Here is a 9685-nt window from a genome sequence, read left to right as displayed (position 1 = left end):
CAATTGTGGAGGAGCCCAAAACAGCATGACCACACAGCAGCCATGACAGGTTTAGGGGCCCAGACACAGCTTCTGTGACAGGCTGACTGGCAGGCAACACCCAGATCCAGGAAAAGCCCTAAGCTGATACCACCCAGGGCTCCACCCCGGGATGGGGAAGTACCTGACATCCCAAACATCCCAACTGTTAGATAAGGTGGCCTTGAGTCTAGCACACACCTAGTTTCCTTTTACAGATACCCCTAGACAAATGTGAGCCAATCAGGGTCCTGGACCCAGAAAATCTCCTCACCCCAACCTCCGCTATGATAAAAACCCCACCCTGCCTGGGCTCAGGGCTCTCTGCTCTCACCGCTGCCTCAGACAGACAAACCAAGCCCAGAGCTTGAAGGTAATAAAGGCTCTTTGACATGCGGGATTTGGTCTCCGTGGTGGTCTTTCCGGGGTCCCCATGATTTGGGCAGCAATGAAATAATTTTATGGTTGGGGTCACACAACACGAGGAACTGTATTAAAGGGTCACAGCATTGAGAGGCGAGGACCCCTACTCTGTACTAACTCTCCTGGGAGGTTTAGTGTTTGGTGGCATACTGCTTCACAGAGAAGGAGACAAGGCCCAGTGAGAGGCTACGTCCCGAACTCAGGTGCAGAGGGACTCCAGACTCCGTCTTGTTTGTTACGCCATGCAGCCGCCACCAGGGTGGTCTCCTCCTCAGCCCTTCACCCAGGGACCACGTGGGTGACATGACCAGTCTGCAGTAGCTCATGCTTGGTTCCCCGCTGCATGCATCAGCCTTGGAGGTGCTCCCGGGACCTGAAGAGAAGGGAGGAGCACTATGAGGAGGAGGGAGGAGCACTATGAGGAGGAGGGAGGAGCACTATGAGGATGAGGGAGGAGGAGCACTATGAGGACGGAGGGAGGAGCACTATGAGGATGAGGGAGGAGGAGCACTATGAGGATAAGGGAGGAGGAGCACTATGAGGATGAGGGAGGAGCACTCAGAAGATGAGGGAGGAGCACTATGAGGACGGAGGGAGGAGCACTATGAAGATGAGGGAGGAGCACTATGAAGATGAGGGAGGAGCACTATGAGGATGAGGGAGGAGCACTGTGAGGACGGAGGGAGGAGCACTATGAGGACGGAGGGAGGAGCACTATGAAGATGAGGGAGGAGCACTATGAAGATGAGGGAGGAGCACTATGAGGATGAAGGGAGGAGCACTATGAGGATGGAGGGAGGCAGCCGGTTTCCGCCTTGACAACAGGATTCACTCCTGCTTCACTGTCTCTGGTTCTTTCCTGATTGATTCTACCCCAGGGCCATAGGCCAAGGTTGACTAGGGCCCTTGAGGGCCATTTGTGTGTGTGTAAGTGTGCGTGTTGGGGTAGTGTATGTATGTGTGCGTGTTGGGGGGTAGTGTATGTATGTGTGCATGTTGGGGGTATGTATGTGTGCGTGTTGGGGGGTAGTGTATGTATGTGTGCGTGTTGGGGTAGTGTATGTATGTGTACGTGTTGGGGGGTAGTGTATGTATGTGTGCGTGTTGGGGGTAGTGTATGTATGTGTGCGTGTTGGGGGTAGTGTATGTATGTGTGCGTGTTGGGGGTATGTATGTGTGCATGTTGGGGGGTAGTGTATGTATGTGTGCGTGTTGGGGGGTAGTGTATGTATGTGTGCGTGTTGGGGGTATGTATGTGTGCGTGTTGGGGGTATGTATGTGTGTGTGTTGGGGGGTAGTGTATGTATGTGTGCGTGTTGGGGGTATGTATGTGTGCATGTTGGGGGGAAGTGTATGTATGTGTGCGTGTTGGGGGGTAGTGTATGTATGTGTGCGTGTTGGGGGTATGTATGTGTGCGTGTTGGGGGTATGTATGTGTGTGTGTTGGGGGGTAGTGTATGTATGTGTGCGTGTTGGGGGGTAGTGTATGTATGTGTGCGTGTTGGGGGTAGTGTATGTATGTGTACACAGACCTTCAACTGCCCAGGGGCTCTCTTGTTTAATTCTGGGTCTGAGTCACCTAGAACTCATTCAAACACAGGGTGCTCCAGAATTTCTGATTTATTAGGTCTCAGGAGAGGCCTGGGATGGGACTATCAAGTCTCCAGTGGTGTGCACAGGGATGTTCCAGACACACACGAGAAGGACAGCCTCACTATTCCAGGGTCCCAAGAACTAAAGTTCTTCTTTCTGAAAAGCACCTTCAGATTTAAGGATAGAGTGAATGGAAATAAAAAGAGAGAACAACACACGTGCCAACCGCCGGTGGGCAATGGACAAGCTGTAATATACCTGTAGAGTGGAGAAGAATGGCATATGAATACACCAGTCGTGCGGACAAGCCTTGGAAACCACTAAAAGAAATTCAGCAGCCACAAAAGGCCACATGTTATATGGATCTAATTCCGTGTCTCAAACGGGCCAATTCACAGAGGCAGGAAGCAGATGACTGCTTACTGGCTTTCCCTTTGCGATGATAAAAATGTCTTGGAACTAGATATTTGTGATGGCTGCACACCATTGTAATGTATTTTATACCACTGAGTCAAATACCTTAAAGCGACGAAAAAGGTCAGTTTACGATATGAGTATTTTACCACAATAAAGTATTAAAAATGTGAATGAAGTCTTGTTCCAACTCAGCTTCGGTGTCATCCGAAATGTTCACAGGGTAACAGCTGAGAATGCAGGGGACCTGAAGAACTCACCTGTAAGAATCACCCAGAGAGTGTCACACCATCGCTCCCGGGCACCCGCAGGACCACGCTCTCCTGAGGTGGGGGATCAGCAGGTTTAAAGCACACCTCCAAAGACTCTCCTGTGCAGCCAGGACAGGGGACACCAGCCTGGAAACTAATTGGCCACAGGGGCACCACTCCTTGTTTCAGACTTGTCATCCTCTCCTAGACGTGCTTGGGAACAGGGAGAGGACTTGAAGGAGGAGGCTCTTGGATGAGCTCAGCTCAGGCCTTGGAAATCAACTTTGTTGCCTCAGACAAATTCTGAGCATGCAGAAAACGTCATTTTGTGAGATGACTAGAGAGGGACAGGACAACTTCCTGCAATCTGTGCATTACCCATCTCTTCCAGATTGAAAGGAAAGCACAGTGCTTTGTGTATGCAGCAGCGTCTTCACCCTAAGTCCAACCTGCTCCCTTCCACAGGAGGAAAGGTGTGTTGAGGTAGAGAGTTAGTAGCAAGAGGTAAAGCCCATAGACATTCATTCTGCCCCAACTCAGTTTTTCTTTTGTCTGTCAAGACCAAAATAAAAATAAAAATTGACTCATACTTTGTAATAAAGTGTAGTGTGAATTTTACTATGAGTTAGTTCAGTCCTTATTTGTGGTAAATATTGTGATAAACATTCTGGCACAGACACAGTTCTATAGTCCGCATTCTTTCTCTTGGCAGTAATGTCTTCAGCACTTGTCAGGTGTCAGTAGTTAATTACTGACGTTTTGTTCCTGTTGCCGTTTTTAGACAGGGTCTCCCTATGGAGCTCTGGCTGTCCTGGAACTCACTCTGTAGACCAAGCTGTCCTCTAACTCATGGAGATCCACCTGCTTCTGCCTCCTGAGTGCTGGGATTTAAGATATATGCTACCACGCCTGGCCATTACCAGCATTATAACAGTGACATTATATTTCATTAATGACTTTACTACAGTTTCCTTTATGGCTAAGCCTTAGCCTGCTTTCAAGTTTTCAGTATTAGAAACCGTGCCTGGAAGAAGCATTTCGTCATGATGTTTAGCTTTTTTTTTTTTTTTTACTTGTTTCCTTAAGATAAATTTCCCCTGAGTTCCTGGGATGTGAACTTTGCAGGCTTTTGATTGCGCTGTTTAATTCGTTCACTTGCACACTGAGTGGCAACCAGCCAGTGTGGGCATTATTTTCAACAGCTTGCTGGTGCTGAATTCCAGAGTTTGAAACAGGCTTGCGAACTGTACGTGTTCTACCTTGACACAGAGCAGTAAGTGACTCTGTCCGACTGGAGGACACAAACCCCACCCTTCCTCCTTCCCCGTCTGGTGCCAGTCCCGCTGCTTTGTAACTACTTGAGGGCACATTGCAGAAATCAGTCATTACTTTTCAAAATAAGAATTCAAAGAATCCCACTTCCCAATATATTTTCCCCTTTCCTAATAGCAGAAGGTTTGTTTACAAAATAACTAAATAATATTTTATTTCACTTATGCTGGCTGCCTGGGCGGGGCTTTGTTTTCAGGAGAGATGAGGGAACATTTCACGGGGGGGGGGGGGGGGGGGGGGGGGGGCGGACATCTCCCCACACTGCTAAATCATCACTCTCTGCCTGTAGTGTCTCTCTGCACCCTCATCTTGTTTCCTGTATGTGCCTGAAGAGCCAACTCGAGATCTAAGGAAAGCTATTTGTACTGTGCATGGGAGGAAAAGAAATGCTCATAGTCCTTCCTGAATGGACGCAGCTTTGTGCTCAGTCTTCCCAGCAGGGGACAGGTTGCATGTGCCTGTAACACGAATCTTAAAAGGTCTTATTAATAAAATAAATAAAAAACAAACAAACAAACAAAAAAAAAACGGTGCTAGATGTTGGGGTGAATGCTGAAAGATCAGAGAGACAGAACAAGCCACAGCCACCTCACCTTGCCAACTCCTCAGTCGATCCTGTTTCTTCCGATTGAATGCCTCTGAGTCCTCACCTAGAAGGGTTCTCAGCTAAACTGCTTAAAAGCTTAAAAGCCTCTAGTTCCTGGTCCTCATGCCTTATGTACCTTTCTGCTTCCTGGAATTAAAGGTGTGTGTCTTTCCCAAGCAAGGCATGAGATCTCAAGTCCTGGGATTAAAGGTGTGTGTCACCATGTCTGGCTCCGTTTCCAGTGTGGCCTTGAACTCACAGATTTCTGTATGGATCTCTGCCTCTGGAATGCTAGGGTTAAAGGCGTGTGCGATGACTATCTGGCCGCTATGTCTAATCTAATGGCTGTTCTGTTCCCTGACCCCAGATAAGCTTTATTAGGGTGTGCAATATATTGGGGGACACAATGTATCACATGTGCTCATGTGATAGACAAGCACGTTGGTACCCATTGGTTGTGGCAGTGAGAAGATGTTGTGAATCCAGTAATGAGTTTAAAACAACTCCGAATCTCATTAATTTCAACAGTACCTAGATAAATTTCAGAAACCTTAGTGAAAACTATGCTCAAGATGAATGCATCTGGCCACACCTACTTGGTGTATGCTTGCGTGCGTGCGTGCGTGCGTGCGTGTGTGTGTGTGTGTGTGTGTGTGTGTATCTATCTGAGGAGACCAGAAGGTTCCCTGAAGTCACATGAGGTTGTGGCCTATCCAGTGTGGGAACCAAACTTTGGTCCTTGGAAGAGCAGTGTTCCTAAATGCTGAGCCAGCTCTCCACTGGGATTGTTTGTTTGTTTGTTTGTTTGTTTGTTTGTTTTTAATTACAAAATCTCATGGGGTAGGAGAAAGTAGGCATGAGGTCCCATTCTTAGCTGAGGAGCTATTGGCATTTGATAGCTGCAAGGTTTGTGTAAGGATAAAGTGTGTGTAGGAATAAAGTGAAGTGAAATCCTGAGTAAGTGTGTATTGTTGGCATGGGCATGACAAGGACCCCAGGGCCTCAATGCCATGTGAGTGGCAAAGCCTTCTCCAGGTGGGGCTCAGAGGGATGTCAAGCTTTCCTTGGGTCCAAACAGAAATGCTGACAGTGTGAGCAGGAAATGTCCACCATAGCTTTCTCCCCCCAGTGTTCACAGCCTGCAGACTGCTTCCCTGCAGAGAACGTTTCTGCTGAGACTAGCTAAACCTGCCTTCTTGATCCAGCTGTATACCACAAACCCTCCTCCTTTATCGGAATGTAGTAAGCCTGGCTCCCTGCTCACAGTACCTAAGAAACACTCTGGTCTTCTGAGGGGACTGCAGCTTCTCCATCAGAGAGCTCAGGTCAGCCAGTCCCAGCTTTTCTCTGCCCATGTACCTGTAATTTCTTCATTCCCTCATTGTCCCTGATCAGAGTTTTGGGTCCCAAACCATGCAAGGACAAGGCAGTTGTGCCCTCTGCAGATAGACAGGACAGGGCTCACACCCAAGAGTAAATGAGGAATGCAAACTGGACTCAAGTTATTATTATTTTTTTTAAATTGGATGGGTAAGGGAGGATGGATCTGGAGGAGTTGGGGGGTGGGTAAATATGATCAAAATATATTGTATGAAATAGTCAAAGGATTAAACTATCATTACACTTACATTATGTTAGTTTATGAATTTATTTATGTGCATATGGACGGCACATGCATGATACGCTGCATATAGAGGGCAGAGCATAATCTGAGGGAGCCGGTCTTCTCCTTCCACCCTGTCCTGGGGGTGGACTCAGGTCACCAGGCTTGGTAGAGAGCCAGGTTTGGTGGAGACCTGCCTTTCCCCCCGAGCCACCTCCAGACCCACTCCACTAGTACTGAACGCCGCAGCCTGCCTGTTCACCTCCCCTCTTAATCCAGGCCCTTGGGACTCATCCTTAATTTTCAACATTGGCTGACTTCAAGCCAGCTCCCTGCCTGTTCACCTCCTATCTGTGACAGCAACAAACAACTAATGGCATTTCTTAAATGTCTCACTCCCTGAAGTAACACCTTCTTCCAATTAGGAAGTAACAAAAGCTGTGCGTCTCCTGCTCCCTTCCCTGGCTGCGACATCTTGACATCTGCCTCTGCGTCCAGCTTTGCATAAGACCGAGCTTATCTGAAATGAAGCAGGGCAGATGCTTCTTTTAGGGACTTCAGCTTTCAAGGAAACTTTAGGCTGGTGCTCTGCAGACACTGGCATTCTCAAATAATCCATTCTTCAGGATCCCCAGGGTCTACACAGTCCTTGTGCCCTGGTCACGCATAGGTTCTAAGATGGGGTCACCTATTTAGGCACACTCTTACCACATCCCCATTTTCTACGAAATTACTCTAGTTCTATTACCTCATCGTTGCTGTTTTGTTTTGTCTTGTTCTTGTTTTGGTTTTTGAGACAGGATTTCTCTGTGTAGCCCTCGCTGTCCCGGAATTTGCTCTATAGACCAGGCTGACCTTGAACTCAGAGATTGCTTGCCTCTGCCTCTCAAGTGCTGGGATAAAAGGCATGTGCCATCATCTGGACCATCTTTGCTTTCTAAACTCAAATTAGCACATGGTCATAGGTGCTTAAGCTATGGGGGCACAGAGGTCGCAAGAGTGGCTTCCAAGGCCAGCCTTCCAGCAGAATTTTTGGAGGATTATTTATTTATTTATTTACTTATTTATTTATTTATTTATTTGTTTGTTTATTTATTTTCATTAGCAAATTTTCTCTTTGCCTTCATTTAAACAGTTCTCAAAACATTTGAGTGAATTGGGCCTCTTTTGGTAAGCAAAGGACCTGGAAATAATATTTAAAAACGAACAGGCAGGCTTCAGTTCATCCATGACACAGGTGTGGTGAACTATTTTCTCATTCCATACCTTGAAGCACCCAGTATTTTCATATAGTCTAAAAGCCAAAAGAACAAGAGTACATTTGTATTGGAATGTATTGTCGTCACTTGTTGATAACTAGTTGAAATACCATGATCTCTCTGTAACAGCCTTAAGAAACAGCCTTTAAAGACACGTATCTGAGCCGGGCGGTGGTGGCGCACGCCTTTAATCCCAGCACTCGGGAGGCAGAGGTAGGCGGATCTCTGTGAGTTCGAGGCCAGCCTGGGCTACCAAGTGAGTTCCAGGAAAGGCGCAAAGCTACACAGAGAAACCCTGTCTCGAAAAACCAAAAAAAAAAAAAAAAAAAAGACACGTATCTGTAGTTCTTATTCCCTGCTATCTATAGTACAGATTACATAAAGGCTGATGAATCCACGTTAATGTAAGCATTAAGCACTTGCTGTATGGAAAGATTTATCTTCTAATGCTAGCAGCACAGAGTTACAGCGTATTTAACACTTAATTGCAAGTATATTGAATATGGCAAATTTCATGGACTCCTGAAAGAAATTCGAGTATTTTTACTTTAAAATATTTTACTGGTAACTTAAGAATGGTTCTGGTTAAGCATCGATATTTAAAAAGAAAACTAAAAATCAACCTTGTTTATTGTTGCCTTTTGCCATTTGGTAGCATTTTACACACAGGCTTCGATCTTCAGAACACCCTGGATTCAGGAGAAAAACCTTTTAAATGAAGTTTTGTACAATAGAAACTTCTCAGCAGTCAAAATTTGGACTGTAAAAAAATACATGCAAAACATACTTTTCTGAAAACACTTAACTTTGAACAAAGCACCGAACTACACAAACGCAGAATGAAAACAGCATGTCAACTCCACCAAAAGTAGTCATCATAAAGGTTTAATTCACCTAACCTCACTAGGCACTGTTCACTTTTTAAACAGGAGACAATAGAAAATATTGTCCACAAACAATATTCCAGCTCTATGGCAGCTTTCAGAAAGTCTTCAACTTCATGCTTTAATAGCGACGAGGTGATTATGATCACAATCTGGACCGAGATCTATATCCTCCACGACTGTAGTGAGGAGAAGGTGACCACCTTCTGTAAATCTGATCCCTGTCTTGAGCGGCTCTCCATCTACCTCCTCCTCCTCCACCTCCTCTGTATGATCTGCTGTAAGAGTCTCGATCATCATAACCCCGATCATATCCTCTGTCATAATCTAGGTGGTGTGAGCTGCCATAAGTGGGTCTCCCCATGTAAATTCCTGGTGTTGGGATATGGGGCCTTTTTGTTATAGAGAAATCGACCCTAATTCGACGTCCATCAAGCTCCATTCCATTGGCACATTCTTTAGCTTCCTTGGCATCATCTACATTTTCAAAATATACAAAGGCATATATCCTCTTGAACATCTAGACTTGGTCATACACAACAGACACATCGGCAATGGGGCCATATTTAGAGAACACTTCTCTTGGGGCTCTTTCCATGGTGTACAAGCTCAGTCCAAACACTCCAAGACAACAGCTGGCATCAGGATTTGCTTGGTTCCCAACATGATGCTTTCGAGTAGACATGGGAGAACGGCTGTGGCTGTGCCGTCTGCGATAATCTCGGCTCTAAGACCTGCTCCCAGATCGTCTGTGGGAGCGAGATCGAGATCGTGACCTTGTATAATGCTTTCTAGAACTTCTTCTGGATCTGGACCTGGATTCAGATCTGGACCTTGACTTTGATCTAGAATCCCTTGAATCTTCCTTGGAGCAAGACCTTGCAGGGGTATGCCGTGCAGATTTCCCCGACCCTGAGCACTTCCACTTCTGGAAGCAGAACGGGATTCCCGTTCTCAGTTCTGCTCGCAGCTGTCACTCATGGCCCCGGATTGCTGTCACTCATGGCCCCGGATTGCTGTCACTCATGGCCCCAGATTGCTGTCACGGCTCCTGGCCTTTACAGAAGCTGTCAAGCTCCTGCCTTCTTACCAGAGGCCCGGCAGCCGCCGCAGCCTCTCACGATGACACACTCTTGAGAGTTGGAGGATTTTTAAAAAGTAGGTATTTTTGTTAAGGTTCATTAGGACTACATGTCACCATGAAATCCACATTTTTGTGTGTTTGTGTGTGTGTTCATGTACACATGTAGGTGGGTTTATACACATGTTTATAAAAACAAACAAATAAAAACAATAAAAACTAAGGTCTTATTAACTAGCCC

At 46.3% G+C, this 9685-nt stretch overlaps 1 pseudogene; it reads right to left on the bottom strand.

Annotated features, from left to right (window-relative positions):
* Positions 1–8379: 8379 nt before the first annotated feature.
* On the bottom strand, positions 8380–9306 carry LOC114699401 (annotated as a pseudogene).
* Positions 9307–9685: the final 379 nt, after the last annotated feature.

Source organism: Peromyscus leucopus, chromosome 14 (genome assembly GCF_004664715.2).
Source record: "Peromyscus leucopus breed LL Stock chromosome 14, UCI_PerLeu_2.1, whole genome shotgun sequence".
NCBI classification, from domain to species: domain Eukaryota; kingdom Metazoa; phylum Chordata; class Mammalia; order Rodentia; family Cricetidae; genus Peromyscus; species Peromyscus leucopus.
This window is presented reverse-complemented; position numbering and strand designations above follow the sequence as displayed.